Genomic DNA, 23567 nt, shown 5'->3' on the forward strand with positions numbered 1-23567 from the left:
ATGGATGTTTTGTGTTTGTGTGTGCGTTTTCTACTGTTTATGTAAAGGTAGAGGCCTTGCGATGAGCTGATCACCCACCCAAGGAGTCCTACCGAATGTCTAACACCTATTAAACCAAGTGAAATGGAGAGTTTCATGGAAGTAGGCCCAGGCCCAAATTGGGGCTGTAGCGCCGAAGTAAATAAAAATATTCTTATGCTTAATTAATTAAACACCGCACCATGAGGATAAATGGGGGAGTTGAGATATAGCTCCACCATTCTTGACATCGGCAATAGACAGAGGTGAGTGGTCTGCTTCACTCCCGGCTGCTTTACTTCCGGGCATATCGCCCCCGGTACCCATTGGACTGGAGTCTGGGCGAGCCTCAGAGCTCGTACGGATGAGGTGCAGGAAAGAAGAAACTTGCATCTGCCGGAATTCGAACCCCTGTCAACCAGCCCATAATCCTTCGCTATACCGGTTGAACGAACTATCCCGAATCCTTACTTTTATCTGTATAAGGAACTAGTATTAACCTAATATGCTAGCAATAACGCGATATATATACGTATATACTCGTAATATTAATTTCGAAATTTGTCTCTACAGATATGGGTCAGGTAATCAGAAAATAAGAATAAAACTAAGAAGAGCTCTATCTCTTGACTATGACGCCGTATAGTCCATTCAAAGTAAACAGAGCTTTCTTAACAACATGTCGCTTCCAGATTGAGGGTTTTTTTTTTTTCAGTGGCTCTTCCAGACCGTTCAGGGTCCTGGCCTCTTATTCAGTTCCGTAAACATTTTTCACAGCTGGTGGGACTCCTTGGACGGGCGATCACCCGTCGCAAGGCCTCTACCTAAACACAGGACAACACAAACACACAGTAAATGCATACCATGCCTTGAGTGAGATTCGAACCAACGATCCCAGCGTCCAAGTGAGCGAAGATAGTTCATGCCTTAGACCGCGAGGCCACTTTGACCGGCCCTCAAACTTGAGTGTCGAAGTATATAAGGCAAGCAAGAAACCAGTATGATTCAAAATAAAGCTTCCCGATTGGCTTATTCCTCGACCCTGAAGACGGAAGCAAGATGTTCCTCAGAAACGCTGCTTGAGTTGCAGTGAACTACAAGGTGTTCGAATCAAAGAAGATAGAACTCCTCGTATTCACCGCCGTGAGAACCACAGATCCTACAAGAATAACACTACAGGAATAACACTACAAGAATAACACCACAGGAATGACATTACAAGAATAACAGCACAAGAATAACACTACAAGAATAACAGCACAAGAATAACACTACAAGAATAACAGCACAAGAATAACACTACAAGAATAACAGCACAAGAATAACACTACAAGAATAACACAAGATGACGACGAAGTGAACTTTATATGAAAAATGACAGTTATATACAGTAAACATTCGATATAACGGACTAATGAGGGGTTGTCCGTTATCGTCGATGTCTGCTTTAACCTCTATAACCACAGGATACACAACGAATACACACAATAAACGTAGAAACACACACTGTGATTGTGTAAAGGTTTTTGTATTGGAGCTACTTCTTTGTAAATTGTTTTCTAACTACAAGACCTTTTTAATGTCTCAGCGTCTCTAGAAATTTACAATTGTATACAGCCATATTTTGTACGTTATATCCGAAATCCGTATTTAAAGCTTTTTATGCATTATAGGCAATGGATTAATAATTAGCAGAAGGAAATTGCAGGACTCACAGAATCTCCTACTTCAGCAACATTTCATTCGCTGCCAACCTCACGTGAATCACTTGGGATTGAAACAGGGGCTCTACGTTGAGAAACCACCGCTTAACCGCCTCAGCTCACTACTCGGAAATTACCCGAGTGGAGCTTCGGACTCACAACTTCGTAACGCAGATGGTGACTGATTATGTGAGATCTCATGTTCTCAGAGCCGTGAATATCACAACTGCTGCCGTGCAGTCCAGTAGAAAGTTACCAACATTTCGAAAAAAAAATGCGTAGAATATTTTTCTACCCTGAAGATGGAGGCATTAGGTCCATTTTTATAGTCTTGCCTAAAGTTATCAGCGTTTTTGATGAATATGTTGCCACTATCTTCAGTGTAGAAGCCTTTTCCATACTTAAGGTGGAGGTAGTTTCTTTAAAGATGGAAAATTTTGTACCTTGAAGATGGGCGAACAAGTTTCTACGAAATGTTTCCGTTACTTCCTATCAAACGACATGATGTCACATCCCAGAAGAGTGGTAATGCACTGCCTTTAGAATCCTACGTCTCATATAATCATACTTTATCTCCATTGTGAATTTATTTCATATCTGAAGTTCCACATTTGGATGAATTCCAAATATTATGGATCATGTCATAGCTGAGGCTCGTCACCACGGAACCTCGGGTTCAAACCCGGGTGACTTCATATGAGATTAGTTGCGGCCAAGGAGAAATATTGCAGTGTTTTAGGCGGGTTTCTTCGATTGTTCCTCCAATTCATCATTCTACCATTGCTCCATACTCATTTATAATCTCCCCGACGTTTGAGATATGTCTGAACCCTATTACATTCTCACTCTCTAAGTTATGAGCTTTATATCTGATAGAGAACGTAGTTACAGAATGACGAAGTAAAACTTAATTAACAAGGAACTTAGTTATATATCTTCTGAGACAAGTGTAGAGCCTATATCATCAATCACCTAGAATTTTTCTAAACACTCTAAAAGTATGTTCTTTTCTTCATAGATTATTTGACTGTACTGCATTAGGAACCTATTCTGGAAACTCAAGTGTCCAGCTGTTTCGAGCTTTGTAGTAAGCGATACGTTGACTTCAGTTCTGAAGAGAGCATTATTCGTGTGATCACATTCTTCGCATGTCAGTGCTTTCTTCTCTTAATGTTGCTGGCTGGGAAATGACTTTCAGCCTCACTCAGTTCCGACAGAAACACGAGGGAACTTCAAGACAAGTACGACTCGAATTTCTGAATTGAACATGATTAATAATCCCCCTGCTGCTGCAAGTGACCGCAGTGTAATTGGGATACTCAGCTCAACAGAACATGTCAAATACATGCTGGGATCTGATAGGGGAATAAAAACGACTGATTTAATTTGTGTAGAAACCAAGTTATGCATTAAAGAGAACCCCTTTACTACTACACTCTCTTTGGCCGTCATCGTTACTAATCTGAACCTGGAGGCTTGATGTTGAAGGTAGCGTCACGCTTAACCCATAACACGCAGAGCCAAAGTTGCCGGCTTGTTGTTAGTCAGGTAGTTAGTATTTCTATTAATAGATGGCATCATGTGTGACATAACGATATTTAGAAGAAGGAACAGTCTTTTATATGATATATACCCCTTGCTGTATGAAGGTCATTTGAGATCAATATTGGGGATTTCTTCTCCAACTGCTCTTGCCATCATCAGTCTCAGACGTTCTAGTTTGAAGTTCCATAGCAGGACTTAATAGTGACAATATTTAATATCACTTTAGAATATTCTCTCTTTAATTTGTATTGACGTCTTATAAACTGTTCGATGAATTAAAAAAAACACATTTAGATTTACGACATTTCGGTTTATAATTACCATTAGATATACTTGGCCCTCAAGATAGAACAGATAATAAAATAGTTCTTTATATAATATACATTAAGAAGACTTACTTCGGATAGTGCGTCTGAGCGGTCTGAGCTATGCATGAGAGTTGCAGTGCTGCTTCCTGAAGATATCAACATTCTCTTCCAACGGACCGTTAAACTTGTAACGGATTATGGATTGTACTTGAAACGTGATTTATTATGAAGCCTTCATAAATTATTTTTAAATGAAAATTCTTTCCATTTCAAGATTCATTAGACTTCATACTATTCGACGCTATAATAATCTAGATAATGAGAACATCCCGAAATAAGCCACGAGAAAGATGTTCTAGTGTCTATATTTAGCCGTTAAATCACTTGTTTTTACAGCAAATATTTTTTCAATTTGTCAATATGGATTATTCGTGAATTTCGTAAAATTCTCAAAGTAAAGAAATTAATTGCCCTAAACAACGTCACAGACTGATACTGTAGCGTATAGAGCCGTTTCTGGGCAACAGCTCGGTAAACACGCTCTCGCGGAAAAGGATACGCCTACAACAATAGAGATACTTTTGGATATGGCGTTTTCTACTCGGTCAGTGCCCCACATCAACAAGCCTGCAACTGTCGTACAGTAATAAAGATCTGGTCTTAAGCCCCAGATGGATGTTTATTCCAAGGCAGACTCACCGACTGACCGTCAGTTGTAACGTAACTTTGGCTTTGTCTTGAAGAATACTTCAGTTGGAAGGGAGTCACCGTCCAGAGAGAACTTGAGCCAGGAAGCAGAGGAATTTCCATTGTTATAAGCCGTTACTAAGAAAGGTGCAGTGAAGGTATTGCAGGCTGGAAAGGACTTAGCGTGATTTGTGAAGTGTGGAAATCAGCAATTGCGTTATAATTAAGTGGAGTTACGAGTTGTATGATGAAGTGGTCAGTACATCCAATATCCAATATTAAACTCCTTCGATAGTCACTCTAACGCGTGACAGTACTTATAATGAAGACGCAATACATTTTCCTTGAGACAGGGTCTGAATTTGTAAATATAATGGCAAGATATATTATTTCTCAACATTTTATACAAATGCTGGATTTTTGTTAAGCTACTGCTACAAGTAATTAATCTACTTGAATCCCTCGAAATCTTTAATGACATTTATTGTACAGCATGTCCCAAACGTCCCTTAAGTTAGAAATTTTGGGAAATAAAATAAACTAAAACGAGGCCTGTGTCAGAATCCATTCTACACCTTTCATTACATGTCTTAGAAACCAATAAAACGGGGCTATCTTATGAAGTATAGACGTATAATAACTTAATTACTATTAGCTCTATTTTAAGTTGCGTCTGCGGCCCTTTAAGTGAAAGTCACTTTTGCTGAAATTTCAATTACTAAACACAAGATGGTATAGCGTTTTATGATTCAGGTCTGTGGAATAGATTACAGTTTCTAATATCATAATACAAAGTGGTAAGAAATATATGTTAAACGCTCTGTGGTAGATAGATGGGTTCAGTCTGATCATATTTTATTAATACACCAATGTCCGGAAACGCTTCTTTTTGGCACTGAGGATTACAGAAGTTTCCGAGAGGCTGCATAAGTTTTACGAGATGTTATCGTTGTTTTACATTATAAAGTTGTTCAAAATGGCGGCAGAGAACTTCATTGCATGTTCTGCACCGCCTGGTCGTGTTCCCNTGAACTCTTTGAAAGATTCCCGGCATTTCTCGGACGGTTCCAGCTGCTACTACAATTCTTGCCACACGACCAGGTTGTGTCTCCACTGGAGTCTCGTACACCAGGCTTTGCATGTACCCCCAGAGAATGAAATCCAGTGGAGTCGAGTCATAGGAGCGAGAGGGCCAGGTTATTGGGCTTCCACGTACAATCCACCTGTTGCCAAAGGTTTCATCCAAATACTCACGGACGATATTAGTGCAGTGTAACGGGGCACCATCATGCTGGAATCCCATTTCACGGCGGACTTCCAAAGGCACCACTTCCAGCAGCTCAGGTAAGGTCTCTTGGAGAAATGTTATATAAATGTCACCAGTAGGCCACAGAGGTAAGAGGTAATGACGTCCTTATTCACATTTCAGAGGCCCTAGCGCGTAAACAAAGCGTTTCCAGACGTGGGTGTATTAACAAAATGTGATCAGATTGAACCTATCTATCTACCACAGAGCGCTGTAACATAATGTGACATACCGCCAGGAAGGCCAGACGATAATACGTCCATCACTGGTCAACGGCTAGCAATTCCTATGCAGCAATTCCTAGGAAATCGTTGCCCCAGAAATGAAAGTATAACAGTGGGATTTCCAGCCTTATTTACAAATGAGTTGTTTGAGGCAGACACGTATTCCCGCGGCATCTGAAATTAACCCTTCCGCAAGGTGTTCTCTATTCAGTATGAATGCGGGATATAAGTGTTCGTATCCGACAAGAAGCCACATAACGAGAGTACTCGTCAGTGTTGACCCTTGTGGAGGCGGGGTCGAATACCTCCACGGTGACCCTGCAAGCCGTAGGAGGCGACGAAAAGAGAAGTCTCGAATCCGAGAGATTCAAATGTGGTCGCGAGTTCGAAGGGACTAGGACCCAAGAAACACTGCGCTGGCAAGGGCCAGCAGCATATACAAGAGACAGACCCGTCCTCTCGTCAGAGAGGGGGCCCCACAAAAACAAAACCGTAATTGTCAAATAGTAATAAATATCTGGTCACGAGCCCCACATGGGGCTCCACACCAAGACTTACTGACTGACTGACTGACCGTCAATCTCAATGTGACTTTGACTTGAGACCGGCAGAGTTCGTATCCGACACGAGACCAGTAGCGTTCCTATCCGACACGAGACTAGTAGAGTTCGTATCCGACAAGAGACCAGTAGAGTTCGTATGCGACGAGAGCTAAGGACAGTTGAACTCCGAGCAGAGCAGAAGACACGTCACCGAGAATACAGGTGCGAGAGTGTATAAAACTGAAGAAAGAAGGTCCGAAGACTTTATAAGTTCGAATAATTGTATTTGTGAGTGCAAGGAGCGATCGTCCAATAAATATTCGTCCAAATTTGAGACCCATAAAATTTCTTGTCACGTTGCCTAGGAAACACGAGACAATACATTTATTTACACCCTGTATAGTCAGACGATCTGTTATATATATAGTTAGATTAATATTACATTATCTTTGGAATTAAAGTTGACATGACAGTGTTAAGTTTTCTTAGATGTAATGCTGCTTGGTGTCTTTCTACCAAACTACACTGACTCACATAAAGAAGAATATTATTATTGAAATTCGAAGCGATGAGAGCACGAAATCTCACAAAATAAGGATGACTTCTTAATAATGCAGGACACTTTTTTTCTAATTTCAAGATTTTAATCTTAGGAATTTCGCTGTTTAATTTCATCAAAGTGACCTCTCTAATGATATAAATCACTCAAAGCTTCTTTGTGAACCCGTATTTTGCGAACATAAACACAATGAACAAGTAATGCAATTACAATTTCTCTTATACTACAGTTGGAGAATAACCTCTTAAAATTTATTAAAAGGTTTTAATTAAATTTTTGGAAGTAATGGCGACAAATTTCAAGACGAATATTCCTCACTGCTCCAAAAATCTTTCAGTCTTAACTGTTGCTTTTGTTTAGCTTCGCACTATTCAAACAGAGAGTAATTAATTATAGTATGAAGATGATTTTCCTACGGTAATTAGTAAAGTCGTGGACAGAACCTGTAAATGTGAGCTCCAAGGTGCTTGGATTGCCTCTAGCAGTTAGTAATTATAGTCTATTCAAATGCGTTCTATTGTTTCAGAATCACACGATTCAACACTAACAAAGCCTACAAATTATATTTACTATGAGAGATATTCGAAATAATTTATGAAAATGTATATATTCTGGATTATAATACTGTGTAGTGCAGTAAAAGTTCATCGACGTTTCGGAGAGAAGTACTGCTTCGTTATTCAGGGCTAACAAGACGCTAAGAAATTTACAAGGAAGAACCAAGCACCAAGGTGAATGCTTGCTTTTAATTCCTTGCTTATCATATCTTAAACTCTGAAGCTGGAGGCGGTACATAACTCCGAAGCGTCAATAAATTTCTTCCGATTTACATCGCTAAAAATCCCTTACGATAGTATTTCTCATATGAGCAATCCTGAGAACATCAGATATTCTATTATAAATTATTTTTTCAACTTCACACTTTAGGTCTATCTCAAGCTTCTAGTGCTCTCAGACTCTGATATCTTTAACAACCAGAATTTTTCTTGATGTGCTCCTTATGCTTAGCTTATTTCTTCTATATTATTCTTCACGACCTTACCTATTCTGAGTGAAGGCTTCTTATTACGAAATCCTGTCCAATTTATTTTGGTGTGAAATAAGTAATTGTAGTGGTATAGTCAAGACAAACAAATGTCTTCATCCGAATCAAGGTATGCATGAAATAAATCATCAAAGATAATGTATTTTATAAAAGGCTTCAGTAACTATTACATTTCATGACTAACATGTCTGCAAGATATGTGGACAAACTTGTATATTAAAGTCTTATGAAGCACTTGAGGCAGTAACATAATAATTAAAATCACTTGTTCTGTCTTCATCTTCCTCATCAGAGCGTTTCTATACTACATTCCCTGTTCGGAAGCAAACCACACTATTGATCCTACACTACTTTTCATATGCTTTCCCTAGCATCTGTCCTTGGAGCCTGTATTCTAGTGCTGCTCTGGACGAGGAACAGTCTTGCATCCGTTGCATAACTGTCAGTTCATTTCCAAATTTCGAGGTTCATGCTACCTTTCTAAAGTTTCTATCGAATGTTTGTATTTAGCATAATTTCTCTCATTCTTATTCCACCTAAGCGCTAAAGGAGGGGAAGAGGAATGCATATAGGATATAGGTGGGAAAGCCAGAAGGAAAGAGACCACTAGGAAGACCAAGAAGTAGTGGGTGGATAATGCTAAAATGGATCTTAGAGAAATAGGAAGGGAGATATTGACTGGATTGATGTGGCTCAGGGTAGGGACCAGTGGAGGGCTCTTGTGAATACGGCAATGAACTTTCGAGTTCAGTAAAATATTAGGAAGTTCTTCCTACTCAACTGGCGACGTCTCAAGAAGGGCTCATCTCCATGAAATTAGTTAGTTAGCTTACCGCACCTAATGTTCTGAATAGTCTAATGTTTGCTCCTTTAATACCCTATACACTTCACTCAGAGGCTTTTCTTACCAGTGAAATTAATGGGATATTACTGCCATTAGAATACAGTATTATTGCTGCTCATGCACTTTGGCTCGTTCTTTTGGTCCGCATCTTCTCTTATTTACTGAAGGACTGTTTCCTTTTTTCTCCGAGAAATGTCTCTGAAGAGAGATGTAATGAATAAAATGCAAATCATTCGGAAATGGAGAATAAAGAGAGAAATAAACAAAAGCAGGAAGAAATGAGGAAAGAGAAATGAAGTTTTATTTACATCACATCTGATCACCTTCAAGATGAGAAATTCCGACATTTCTCAGGGATAAGTCAGTTTCGATGACAATATTCTCTTGATTTGTACTCTCAAATTACTCTTCGTCTGCATTTATAAATATCAAAACTTTTGAAGTAAGAAATTGGATGGCATGTACGTGTATAACTTAAAGAACAGCGATGATATAATTTAAAATTTTAAATTAAGGCTGTTAGAATCTGGAGGCCCAAGGAAGAGAAAGAGGGAAATAAGGAAAGAGAAAGAAAATAAAAGGAACTTCACAAGGCGTCTGCATTATAATCTCATTGTCACTAAGATTTGCTTGTCACTGACACACAGTCAAAATTCCGTTGTAAAACTTTGTACGCTACTAACGCTTTTGTCTTTTCTTGCAGTCGTGCCGTTAACGTTTCTTTCCTTTTATATGTCTTTTGTTTACTTCGTCGAATTCAGTAGCAAAGAGCAGATTCTGTGTCTATAGAGGAGATGTGATAAGAACATTCCTATGAAGAAAGCAGTCTTCTTGGATTTGGCACCGTGTATATGTGGTGTTAACCGACGTTTCGGAGGAACGTATCGCCTCCATCTTCAGGGTAGAAGAAAAAATATAAGAAATCTGCAAAGCGAAGAGACCGTGAAAGCCTCAAATATTACAAGAACATTCCTAATTTATTATTTTCTTGCAATAATATAATGAGGTTCTCCTCCGTAATGTATAAAATTCAAGAATTTTCGGTTCCTTATAAATGCTATGATCCACAAGATACTGATCCCAAAACACGGTTATTGTTTTTAAATTATAATCTTCTGAGTTGTGACACTCTGTGTTATTGTAACGGAATATCTGAGACTGATGAAATGCTAAAGAATATCACGACCATAATCTCAATTAGTGTCAAGCTAACCGCCGTGTCGAATATACCGAATATTTTCGAATATATCAAACCTTCGGTCATTGTTTGAAAGAACGGAAGTTAGTGGAAGTAGGACTTAACGAAAAGTAACAGTGGTAGGAAGATATGATCAATTTCATATTCGAAGATAATTCTTGAAAATTAAGAGGTCACAAGCAGACGGAAATTTTAAGACACTATGATCATTGTGAAGAAAACTAAAACTTCAGAGATTTGGAGAAGATTGATTTCCATAACTTGGTAAGGAAGAAATATTTGGAAAGAGAGTGGGACAAATAAATCGATATTTAAAAAAGATTGTTTTATTTTTTAAGCTCTTAGAAGTGTTATATCTTCAAAATTTTCCAAAAATATGAAGTTTATGTTATTTCCGCAACATGGAAGACGAAACATTTAAAATAATCATAAATTATATGAATTTTGAAAAATTGAGGACAATTAAAATGTCTTTTTTATTAGTTGTAATTTAATTACATTTTTACTTTAATATAATTTAAATAATTCTCGATAAATTCATTGCTCCGTTGGATACGCCGGTGAATGCTCAGTGACCTACTGCGCAAACCTAACCTAACCTAACCCATACCAAGCCAATCACTGGAACGTCTGCCGGAATGGGGAGGGGGGAGGAGGAAACGCAAGACATTGCGTAATAGTCGACTGCGCAGACATAATCTGACAACCTAAACTTCTCTAACCCGTAATGTTGTTTATCTTCCACTCAGCTCATATTTCATATGTGAAATAAATCAAACTGTGTGGAACACAGTGTAACACCTGTCTGTTAGGGTACAGTATAGGCAACAGAATTTGGCCGTTCTTGTCTTAACCTCCCGGACGTACGAAGGTGGTCATGTTTTAGTGACAGTGTTACTAGGAACGAACAGCAGTGAGAGAAGCAAGTACATTCGATGGGAATATTCTCTGTGGGCCGACATGATCCTGGCCCCCACCTTCCATGTTAGATTACTTCACCCCTTGAATATTTCACTTCCATCCAAGGGTCTCCTGGAGTAACAACCCGATGCCTCTGTTCCATTCAGTGGTAAGATATTCCCAAATGCAATTTCCCTCCACCGTCGATATGAGATGGGGGCACTTGCAACAGGATATCCCCGCTGCACTCTCTCATTGCCGGTATGTGCGCCTCTCTTGTGGCCCAACCCTTTCGAATGTGAACCTCCCATACCACTCCTCATCTCAAAATTTAATTCTCACGTAATAGATTTCAGTGTTTTTCCCTCTAGAGTTCGTTTATTGTCTTTTTAATAAATATTTGTAATGAGACATGAAACGACTCAGTTGGGAGTATGATGTCATTTAAGGGGATAGTATATTTAGTCTTGCTTCATATTTCAAATATTGTTTTATGTTAACTCGAGCGAGAGCGCATGAATTTTCTCTAGAGTAGCTGCAAATGTCGGTAATTTCCATTAGGCATCAATACTGGGCCCAGAATGAATTGCTTTTGATTTCTTGAGAACCAAAAAATGGGAGTAATATTATTTTTGTCATTCTTTGGTATCTTATTTCATCACGTATATCATATTATTTATGTTAAGAAGTTTAAATTTACAGACTCTGCCTCATTTTAATTTGCTTTATTTGTCCTACACCTCTCTTTTCCCCCTTGTTCATCATTTCTATGTCCTCGTGCTGTTTCTTATCTTCATGCGCTCTATGCTTTTCTTTTCATTTCATTTATAAATTACGAGTATGTCTCTAATGGTCCTCAGAATACCGCATATTTCATACTCAAATTTACATATCCATTTAGTCAGAAGATCACGATTTATAATTCGGACACGGAAAGTCGTGGTCGCATGGGTGTCTCTCTGCTTCATAATCTGGAGGCCACAAGTTCAGATCTCGCTCCCAGATTCCTTATCCTTTATACGTTCTGGTGATATTTCTCAGTTCCTACAGGCAGATAACTGAGCAGGTTTGTGTAGCAACGCTCTAAACTTGTATTTGGGAGATTCTCAGCTCTACTCTCAGCTGGAAAACTGGCTATTCTGAAACCATTCATGATTTTTCTCAATGTTTCCAGGCAAGTGTGAGGATAGTACCTCCATTAATTCACGACTCCTTCCATCAAAATAATTTCCAGTCTAGCATTCGCCAATCTTGCCACAAGGCGGTCTGTATTCTGAAATAAGGCAGTGTCAAATAGACGGGGATCAGTAGGTAAATTCAAATATGAGAGTTCAAATTAGGCAACGATCGCTTTCTTCCATATCCTTTGAAATTCTTTACTCGGTAATAAGCCTCATATTCGGCGCTATATAGTCGTACCTGAACTATTTATAAACTTGCTAAATAAACATATAAATTGCATAAAATCCAGACGCTGTCCTTCATTTTAAATTTAAACCTAATGCTCCCTCGACAAATGCGTGGATTGTTAAACATGAATGATGGAAAATTGGGTGTGTTCAATCAGCTTTGAAGCATAAAGTAGAACTTATGTGCTCCTCCAAGGTAGAAGTTAGAAAAATGATAGAGTTTTGCATCCCCTATACAAGGGTAGGAGAACCAGTACCCTGTTACTTACCAGCAGGGGCTAAAGGAGGATTTTCTTCCCTTTTATCTCTCTCTGTCTTACAAAGAAATGCACCCTTCGTTTCTTAAATGGTTTCACCCCCATCGTATGTATTAAATGTATGGGAGAGAAAACATATTGGATGTCGTTATTCGTAATTTCAAATAGTTAATATGCACCCCGCAGTGCCCCTATACAGGACCCCATATATGACTAAAATGAAATTTCACTGCGAAGACTTCTAACACTTCCGAGGGAACAAGATTCCCTTCTGAGAAGGAAGGCCTGCATCTTCCAGATCAAGTTCAGTTTCTAATAAAGTGGATGGGCTGAGGTGACCATTAGGTCGTGCCGTAGCTCAGGCTGTTGGTCGCCGGCTTCCCACAGCGGCGGCCCGGGTGCGAGCCCAGGTCATGTAATGTAGGATTTGTGGTGGGCAAAGTGGCACTGGGGCACGTTTTCTCCGAGTACTTCGGTTTCCCCTGCCAATTCTCATTCCACGGACTGCTTCACATTCATCATCATCTATTACATCCGGGGCTGCTACAATAGGTCCACTTACCAAGTGGACTCAGTCTCACCCCACCCAAAAGAAATTAAAGAAGGTGACCATTCCACGTCGTATAAAACTTACAAATTAGTTTTTGTATTTCCTGTTGCTGTAAATATACGTCGTGAAGCTCTGATCAGGCAGCACATTAACACATCCTCGGACTTTAAGTCTGTGGTTTCATCTTTGATCCAGAAATTGGCTGGTTCCTAATTAAGGAAGATAAAAAGGTAAAGCTATCCCTTTAACATGGCTAAGGTAACATAATTGTAAGCTTCTTTCTAAACTACCAATGTCAGAGGGGCCAAGATGCCCTGTCTGTGCTTTCAGCCAGGTAGACTCTGGTGTGTTATAAGGGTAAGGAGCGTAACTAACTAGCACGTTGGAATAAGTCCTTGTTGAGAAGCAAATAAAATTACTTAACAAATTCAACAAATTATCAGGAACGTGTGGGTTCATTACCATGTTCGCAAGAATCCGCCAAATGTTAAAATTGATAACATAGTGATCTTTTATCGTGATGCGGTGTTAGCCCCCCCCCCCACTTAACCCCAAGATTTGAGAGGCTACTAATTATCTGTAGTCCTTCGCTATCAATTCAACGTATTCGCAAGTTCAAATGATCCTTCACTGTGAAAATATTTAAATTATGAAACTCTCATGGAAGGCTCGCTATTGGAAAGCTTCTTAAAGTCCCGAGTGACCAAGGCGACTTTCGAAATTCAGATTTGCAGGATGTAGCCTGCTTTCTTTCTAGTGATGTTGGACTTTGGCATTTGCTATGATATAGCTAGTTACTGCCGTCTAGAGGCAGCAAATATGAACATCATACGCCTATGGGCAGGATTATGAACAGAGTATTGACATATGAAGAACAAAAGAAATGTACTTTCTCTAGTTTCTTTCTAGTCTTTTATTTAATATACATTTTTCCATTTTCTCTCAAGTCTCCATCCTTTGACATACTCAAGATTCTAGCAGGCTTGAAGACAGAGTTAGAGTAAGCGAGAATTTTGAACTAGTAACGTTCGAATTAACAGTGGCTGTCTTCTAATGTGACATATTTTCAGAGACTACGAAAGTCTAGTCAGTGACGCTTTAAGTCACATAAAACGATCTGAGTACAACCTACGAGAGAGAGAGTCAGTAAACAGGTCACAGATGGAAGTAAAACAGCTATAATAGGTTTTCTGTGTATATCACTAGGTAGCAGCACAATCCAGCTTCATGACAGTCTAGGTAGCAGAGGCGCATGCGCATGTTCAGAGGCTGGCTTCAGTGATCAAAATGGCGACCGTGTTTGCGGAGTTTATTACCGAAGAGCAGCGTTCTGTTATGCGTTATATTTTGTGAGCAAAAGGACTAAATACAAAGGATACTGAGAAAGAAATGCTTCCTTGTTACGGTGCCAAGTGTTTGTCGCGTAAAGCGGTTCACAATTGGGTCAGGAAATTGCCACCTTGTTGGCAAACATTTCGCTGATGATGAAGAGGTTGAAACACGGAGATGCGGAAGTGGTTGAGACAACAGTGAAAAGACTTCGACGCATATGGGATGGGACATAGTTATCAGTGTGTGTTCTTTCCAGGTTCGAATATCATATGTTTTATGTTTTATATCCATTTATGACCAATTTACTGAGTGTCCCTCATAGTATAAACTGCTTGCTCCTGAGTATAAGAAAAAGGTACGCATATGCAGATATTTATTGAAGAGAGGAATAATATTCATAAATTAAGTAATTAAAATGGTTGTTTCTGTGGGAATTTAATAATATAGGCTGTCGAGTGTTTCCAACGGACTCGTCCGTGTAAACGTCTCCACACCAACTAAGAATGGAAGGAAGTCCAGTGCGTTCTGTTCGGAATACTAGATGATAGATAAATTCCAGAAATCCAACAACGTTAATTAAAATATACCATCATCAGGTAACTTTAGAAAGGAGATGTGTTTTTAGTCAGGTTGCAAAGAAATAGTCAATATAACTCAGTTACTGTTAAAGGAGATATTCATTGGGTTGAGGTGAATATGGTTGTTGGATTACAAGTCAGTCCTCTTTATGATAATTAATTCGGTAATATTCATAAATCTCGAATCACCACTAGAATTTCTTGAAATGTTAAATTCTGTAGTTGGTTATGACTTTTTCGCAGTGAGGTTGCTACGAATTATGTGTTATGGGTTATACCTGGTATAATCTTAAGAAAATACCGAAGTTTTGGAAGCACATGTTTATTTTATCTACCAACCCAAAGACTAGGGTATTATATTCATCCGAAACTACGTTATCAGCCTACCAGACTACACTGCGTCGCGTCACAGGATAACAAAATATGAATTACAAGAACTTGCGACATTACATTCTATCAATTTATGATATTATATGTCTAAAATGCCTAACACAGTGGCCTCGCCGTTCGAGGTAGGAAAAGTTTTCGCTCGCTCGAATAGTGGGATCGTGGGTTAGAATTCCACTCAAGGTATATATGTCTGTTTACGCTATTCTGTGTTTGTGTTAGGTAGCGGTCTTGCGACGGGCTGATCCCCCGTCCAAGGAGTGCTACCGAATGTTTAAGATTAAGAAAGTGAAGTGAACCGAGCTTTTCACGGATGCCCAATGTTACAAGTGGAAGCAATAGGAATAGAATAAGATGCCTAAAATATTTCTCAATGTGCATCTTCATCAGACAGTGACGTACATAGTTACGTCAGAATTAGAAGTTTACTGTTTTCAGCATTTGATAGGGACGAAAATCCCTATACCTGATGTCCCGCTGAATATATGGGACATTCTTTTCCATAAGGTTGCCTACTCAAGGTATGATATATCCTCAGAGATGTTTTAGACAGAGAATATAAAATGCATTACGAATTCAGAATAAAAAATAATCCAAATAATTCGGTCGATATAGTGACAGGTTACGGGCTGGACGACCAGAGTTTGATTTTCTATAAGTGCAATATTTTTCTGTATTCCATAGCATCCAGACCGGCTCCGAGGCCCAATCAGCCTGGGTACGGAGGCCCCCCCCCCGGGCGTAAAGCGACCTGTGCGTGAAACTGACCACTCATCTCCGTCGAGTGCCGAAGTCAAGAATGGTGCGCTCCACTCCACTCTCCCCATACGTCTTCATAGCATAGTGCTTAACTAATTAAGCACGGGAAAAAATTTTCTTTATGTTTACCTATCAACGAACGCACTAAACAATTTTCAAAACGGATAACGGAAAAAATTATTCAAATTAACATCTAAGGCCACAATTTATATATAAGCCATAATTATAACCTTCATTCTAAAGCGACAGAACTGGCAAGATAAGTCTCAAGGGAGAATGGAAGATTCGTTAAATGAGAAAGAGCCTATTGACTGAAATTAGCTCCGAAATTACACCTAGAATAAGCGCCTGGGATCTTGGCAGCGGCGCGATGTGATTTAGTCCAAGAATATGCAGCTAATGGACTCTTATTTCAGAGTCACGAGAGAGGGGACCAGCGGCAGGAATTTCTTTTATTTATGACCAGTACTTATGACTATTAAGGCTGGAAGAAAAGGTAATAAAAGGTAATAAAAGTCTCCATAAGTATGTTAAACCATCCTCAGTTCTTGTTAACTATTAATTTACAGGCGGCCTCTTGTATCTTCCTATTTTATCCCTTTGAGTCTCTTCGTGTACCAAAAAAACTTCTTCGCATAAATTTAACACTCTATGATATAGAAGAGGTCATAATAATGTTATGTATTTATTTATTTAAGTAATAATTTTAACTATAATAACAAATTATAGATTTTTAACACGATGACAATTTTGAAGTCTAAGATATTGTGGCGTATAGATCCGTTACTAAGCTGTGACTCTGTTAACAACGACTGTTTCTGGGCAACGGTACGGGAAACACGTTCCTGCGGCAACGAATACGCATTCAACAATAGAGTTGTTGAAAACGGGGTGTTTATACGTGGTTCGTGCCGAGATGTTATAAGCAAGTGACAGAGTCAATTGTTATGGAGCTCTGCAAGGGAGTCTGTGAAGATAGAATCTGAACGCGTGAAGCTGAAAGATCTCCATTGTTAGAGGCCGTTGCCAGAGAATGGATGGTGGAGACACAACAGGCTGGAAAAGGCTTAGCGTGTGATGTGGTGATAGTGAATTATGGAGATTAGCGGTAGCTCTGTTTGTATTTCCAACTCGTGTGTGTAAGTGGTCAATAAATCCATTCAACAATCCAAATCCCGTCTATAGTCACCCCTACACGTGAAAATATTATTAGCATTAATTATTTTTACACTAATCTTACTTTTGTCATCCGGAAACCAAACATTGTAACTGTCTCTCTCAAAGCATCTCGCGTGACAGCTGACAAGTATGCTTGCTTACAGCAGAATGCGTACAAATGTAGCTACGTACGTATAAATAACGTTAAAATCATACTTCATGATTCGTATCCTCCTACCGTAAAGTTGAAGCATTTAGATTCTACCGAAACGCCGATAAATATCTACCGGTCTACATCAAGCAAGTTCGTTCAGGCGGAAATTCTTCTGACTCATTTTTGAGGCACCCGATTCGAACCTCGCCGGGACACCAATTGTCCTGACTTCAATTCCTCGTCGTTTCCCTCAGTCACTCCAGGAAATGCCAGAATAAAAAAATGTAAAGTAAAGCTATCCCTGTACCAGGCCCTGAAGGCCCATAGGGTTGTGAGACCTTGAGGGTTCCACATTATCTAGACAGTCGGTTCAAAGATGGCGGTAAGGTTCTCAGCCTTACGCGCCTGCCGCGCTTTACTCCCCAGAAAAATTATTTAATTAATTCCTGGTACTCATTTCTGTTAGAGACTGAGTAAACCCCGGGGCCTAGTGCGGCTGGAAGTATTAGGTCAACTGAAAAATCCAATGACATCGGGACTTGAACCCGCGACCTTCCGGCTTTTGTATTTTAAATTAGACCATGACCGCTGCCTCAACGCCATCTGTGAGCTGAATGTGTAGACAAAATATGGGAACCTCGACGTCTCAGAAATCTATGGGCCTCCATGGCCTGTAACAGGGATAGCTGTAACGCTGCCTTACACATAATATTCTGAGTAACTGATGATATCGTTAAACCATCTACAAACTACTATACAAGTAAAAGAGACGGGGTAGTCCAGTCGGTATAACGACAGACTACGGTCTGAACGGTCGGGGTTCGAATCCCGGTAAGGGCAATATTTCTCTCTGAGGCCCACCCAGCCTCGTATCCAATAGTTACCGGCGTGGGTGTTTCCCAGAGGTTAAAGCGGCCAGGTGTGAAGTTGATTACTCACCTCCATCTAACGCCGCGGTCAAGGTCAAGGTCAAGGTCAAGGTCCGCTCCCCCATGTCTCCTTATTGCATAGTGCTTAATTAATTAAGAACAGTGACAATTTTATCTTTTACTTTTACAAACTACAAATGAAGCACACGGCGTCATATCCCAAGAGACATTAATTAATATAGGACAGCTCTGAGAATCTCAAATGTTGTGAGGTTAATTATGACGGAGATCCATTGCTAGGCAACGGCTCGATAAACACTTTCTCATAGAGACAAATTCATGGTAAAGAGCCCGTTGCTGGATAATGCGTACAACATACGCGACAATAATGTACGTCCATTACTATATAACGGAGCTGTTAACACCCCTACGAATTGTTTCCGTAGGGTCCACCCCGCTGTTGTATAACGCAGAATTCAAGGTAAGCAGCCACTAAAAAGAGTGGTAGAATAAGAATTTAAAACATTAGAAATAAAACGGAGTTAGAAGAATGTTAATTGCAGGAGTACAAAGGCGTAAAACGGAGTTAGCTTGCGAGAAGACTTAATACTCATATGTGTTGTAGTATGTGTTGTGAGACTGCTTTTCCACGTTTCTTTACTATGATGAATGTTTCGTTGACTCACCCCTAGCACTTTAAATAAAAGCTTCTCAGGTTTCGTTGTTGTCAATTTGTCACGGTCCCCTTACGTTCCCTTTTCGTGTGGAACCTTCAGACGTGCGTGGAATTTGACAGTCCGGCACCCCCTCCCCCTGCCAATTCCACCACATTCTAAAACAACTAAGGGTGACAAGGTATAAGTGTTTTCTGCTAAGGTAACATGATGGAAAAAATATGTTTTTTAGGGATTTTTTTAAAACATCCATAAAGTTTGCGATTTCAAACATGGCTTATTCTGCATACAACTAACTCCATGGAGCGGTTCCCATCTTGAGAAACTGCCTGCCGCTCTGCTACTCAAGAATTTCAAAAAATACTTATGGAACCCGAAGGTTCATTACCGTCGTCAGTATCTGAGCCAGATCAATACAGTCCATACCATCTCATCCTATCCCTCTAAGACTTATTTTAATATTATCCTCTCACCTATGTATAGATCTTCCTAGTGGACTTTTCTCCTGGTTTTCTCACCGAAATCCTGTTAACATTCTGCTTTTCCCGATGTGTACTACCTGCACTGCCCATCTCATACTCATTCGGCATAGAGGCGGTCGCTAAAGTATAATTTTGGTCCCCAACTAGAATAATTCGTATAAGCGAGCGTCGGAAATATTCTGAACATTTTGCATCGTCCTCAGTGTTTTCGAACGCAGCGTTTTGCAGGCTGAATCTACTTCCGTCATCAGATTTAATGTGACTAACGAACGACTCCGCAGAACTGCGTCCGTGAGAAGCCACTGGTCTCCATGTTACTTAAATATTTTCAACATTTTATGGAGCTCGAATGATCATATGCATGTTCAGGAGAGGCCCCCCCTTCCGTCCCTATCATGAGTCAGGTGAATCCAGTCCATACCACGTCATCGTACTTCTCTAACACCCATTTTAATATTGTCACGATTTTTTGGAACTATTGTCGAAGAGGTTTGGATTGATAATTGGATTTATTGAACACTTATGAATTGTAACTACAACTAACTATAATGCTCTTGCTAGTTCACACACACACTACAGTTCGAACCCACTATCCTAGTGTTCGAGCGAGCGAAGACAGTTCATGCCTTAGACCGCGCGGCAACTGTGAACGACCGTTAAGTCTTTCATTGCTAACTAAAGAAAGTTTAGCTTAACTCCGTGTGCTGAATTAAATCTATAATGCTTGGTTATGAAAATTAAGGGAGGTCAAATAGAATTCCGAATAGGACATGCAGAACAAAACCCAGAATGACTGTTATTTCCGTGTAAGTTATAGTTTTTGGAGTCATGTTATTACATGTTCGTTATTTGCTTACGTTGTATAGGGTCGAAATGAGGGAGGCTTAGAGAACTGGGAAAGTGCAGCGGTCCTTCACTAATTTAAGACACCATCAGGAATATTCGTTAAGGGATGAAGGAACATGACGGGAAACCAGAGTAAGACTAGCTGATGTCTGGCTTGAGTTCTGAAGGTCGGTTCTCATGATTAGGAAGCAGGACTACTGACCATTCTTTTCTTGGTTTCAGGTAAACTGCAGCTGTATAATCGATTGAAAGGGAAGGTAAGTGAACCATTTCCGAATATTGCATAGAACCCGTGGTCTCTGTAATATCCTACATTGGCTGATTTACTATCTAAATAGCTTCATGGAGCTCATTCCTTTTTGAGAGGTCGATAATCACTAACTTACTAATGAAATCCCCTCCCTTCTTCATGCAAGGAGAATATTCCTTCCATTTTTCCGAAATTTCCACTGAACTCTATCCTGAGCCAGTTGAACACGAATCGCTTTCTCCGAACAAGTTTTTTAATATTCTTTTAATATTATCTCCGCCTCTACGTTTGTGTCTTCCATGATATTGCCTCGTTTACTTTGTACCAAAAAATGGTAAGTACAGCAGCCACACAGGAAGACGGACCTTCGAGCTATAAGAAGGAACGTTGACACTGTGCAGTGGCCTGAGATCAGAACTTTTGTGAACTTGAAGTATTTATAAGCCTGAAAAAAAAAATAAAAACTATCCCTGTGACAGGCCGTGGAGGCCCATAGGTTGTGGGGCGTCGAGGCTCCCACATTTTCTAGACAGTCGGTTCAGAGATGGCCGTGAGGTTGTCAGCCTTACGCGCCTGAAGCCCTTTAATTCCGTAAAGATCCCTGGTACTCATTTTTGTTAGAGGTTGAGACGACCCCAGGAACACGGTGCGACTGGAAGAATTAGATCAATTGAAAAATCCAATGACCTCATTGGAACTCGAACCGCAACCTTCTGGCTTATAGCATAGTTTCTCAATCAGCCACACTACCGTATGCTCCTGTAAGTGTGAATGATTTTGAGAATCAGAAAGTCATTGAGGCAGAAATAATTAGAAGTTCTGAGGGATGTTATTGAGTTCAGAGACCGTCCAAATCTTCTTTGTGTATTAATAGCTACGTGGCTGAATAAAAGGGAGTTCCTTTCGCCGTTAGAGGACGTGGAAGGTTTAAGGAAAAAAATGGCAGCTCTGAATATCGATGGCTTTAACAATATTTCTGACGCAAATCGCTCCAAATATTGACATAAATAACGTGATAAATCATCATTTATATTTAATACTTTTATCCTCTTCTGGTTAATTGGAGGCATCAGGTGCAGATCCTACAATTAACACCTGTTAGTGACGTCATAACATCGCTCTAAGCCGGACAAGTCATGACATGAGACAGGTCCCCTTCGGCCTAACATGGTGGTGGCAACCTTCAGTTTCAGCCATGTGTGTTCCTGAACTGTCTTCGAAGATACTGTGGGTTATGCATACTGATTTGGAACACGCTAAATTCATTTGAAATTAAAAATATTTTGGTTCACAAGCTTTAGAACAGAGTTAAATAAATCAGGTTTGAGTTAGAAATGTTTGTGTATTGTGCGATATAACGCCGTGCAGCAATGTAACAAAATTCTCCTGCAAGCAGAGCTCAGGAATTCCACCAGGCGGATTTCTCGCTTAATTTACTCTTCGATCCCGAAGATTGTGGCGACATGTTCCTCCGAAACTTGGTTGATTTTTAACGAACTACAACCGGGGTTGTTATAAGTACGCTACACTACAATACACTACAACACACAGACAAGCCTCTACTTACGGACTTTAAGGAAAATTCAACTTATATATTTCAAAGAAGACATTATGTTCGTAAGCTGGGGCTCGCCTGTATTGACACACACTCGCACATATGGATCTCCAAATTTCATTATATTATGATAATAACAAACAAACACACACTAACTACATATAATTGAGTCTTTCTTGAGAAGCCGTTAGTTGCTCAGCAACTGAAGGATTTCCCAACACTTTATGGAAACCGAAGGTTCAATACCGTGTTCGCTGTCTCTCTTCTGAGTCAAATTCCGTCCAAGTCCGATGCCCTGTATAACATTCCGTAACAAAATTATATTTGCACTGACGAGTTATTAGTCCAACGCCCAGCTTCCAAGCATGAGGACCACCTCATGTCGGATGTCCGCAATTACTTATACAAGTTATTAGGAGCTACTGTTCATATCTGGAGACCGTCTCCTCCATCAGTAACCTGAGGACGCGCCATGCCGTGGTGACAAGGGACCCACTTCTTCTTCTTCTTCTTCTTCTTATATTCCTGTTGCTCCCACTTGGAGCACATGACATCCGTGAAACTCTTCGTTTCACTTAAGTTTCTTAATCTTAGAGAGTCGCTAGGACCTTTGGACGGGGGATCAGCCCGTCGCAAGGCCACTACCCACACACAAACACAGAATAAACGCAGACATCCATGCCTTTAATAGGATTCGAACCCACAATCCCAGTGTTGGAGCAAGCGAAAGTTTTCATGCCTTAGACCGCGTGGCCACTATAATCGGTAAGGGACCCACTACACAGAACAAAATAAGCAAATATTTATGAAACATAACTTTGGCGTTCTTTGGATGTAGGTGGCAAACACGCTTACGGATGCAGATTGTGGTCCTGCATTGCAGTTCCGTGTGTACTTTGAGAACACTTTTGTTTCCAAGTTCAGAGATTACAATTGCCTTCAGTACTATTGGCGGAGGTAGAAGGTTCCTCCGAGACGTTGGTGGTCACCCAAGATAACATCATATTTTGGCTGCAGTTCAGTAAGACAACACGCTAAACATTCACCGCTGCGTAAACCGCAAAAGTAACATGTTTATAAATGCTGTATGAGATACTGTACTTTCTTAACAATAAAATTTCAAATGATATGGATGGAGGCTTGAGGTTGTGTGTCTAACCTAGCTGGAAGCTCTAATAGTGGGAGTTGTGTAGGAACATCAAGAACGAATTTGGAGACATTCAATTATTATTTCATAATTTATTTTCTCCCAGCGGCACTATATAAGGGGAGAATTGTAAATTGTAAAATATATGTAGTAAAACCTTCCATATTACAGTATTATTATTATTATTATTATTATTATTATTATTATTATCATCTAAGTCTGTAATTGGCCTTACGGCTGTTGACGTGGCACAAAAATAATAAACAATTGAATTGAATCTA

General features: G+C 39.8%; 1 long non-coding RNA gene across 1 annotated transcript in view; it reads left to right on the plus strand.

The window, feature by feature from the left end:
* Nucleotides 1–5577: 5577 nt before the first annotated feature.
* Nucleotides 5578–23567, plus strand: part of LOC117283130 — a 22026-nt gene continuing 4036 nt past the window's right edge. The window contains exons 1-2 of the long non-coding RNA XR_004514145.1: nucleotides 5578–5605; nucleotides 20557–20591. This is a non-coding gene — a long non-coding RNA (uncharacterized LOC117283130). The remainder of the gene's footprint in view (nucleotides 5606–20556; nucleotides 20592–23567) is intronic.

The sequence above is a fragment of the Cryptotermes secundus genome, unplaced genomic scaffold (assembly GCF_002891405.2).
Source record: "Cryptotermes secundus unplaced genomic scaffold, Csec_1.0 scaffold661, whole genome shotgun sequence".
Lineage (NCBI taxonomy): Eukaryota > Metazoa > Arthropoda > Insecta > Blattodea > Kalotermitidae > Cryptotermes > Cryptotermes secundus.